A 439-nucleotide genomic window follows, 5' to 3' on the forward strand; every position below is an offset into this window, starting at 1 on the left:
TACAGATTAAAAAATATATATTTCTCAGTTTTGGCTGCAGAGTCTCAGAGCTGACTTAACATTACATTGTTCCTTAATACCAAATTTATTTAAAGTGGTTTTTAAAATGATGTTAACTAGTATTTACTCTATATGCATGATAATCCATTTGTTTTCTTTGTTTCAGAATATAATTCTTTCTTATAAATGAAATATATCTGCAATTTTAAAATGAACATTATTATTCTCTTTTGAACTAACTTAATATCAAATTATATTATGTAAATCAAAAATAAATCAAACTAAAGTTTACCATAATTCTAACACATCTATTTATATTCAAGGTTCAAGCAGTTCATCTTCTAGTAGTTCAAGTTCAAGCTCAAGTAGCTCAAGCTCGAGCAGTTCAAGCTCTAGTTCTAGCAGTTCAAGTTCTAGCAGCTCAAGCTCGAGTTCTAGC

The sequence above is a fragment of the Penaeus monodon genome, chromosome 23 (genome assembly GCF_015228065.2).
Source record: "Penaeus monodon isolate SGIC_2016 chromosome 23, NSTDA_Pmon_1, whole genome shotgun sequence".
Classification (NCBI taxonomy): Eukaryota; Metazoa; Arthropoda; class Malacostraca; order Decapoda; family Penaeidae; genus Penaeus; species Penaeus monodon.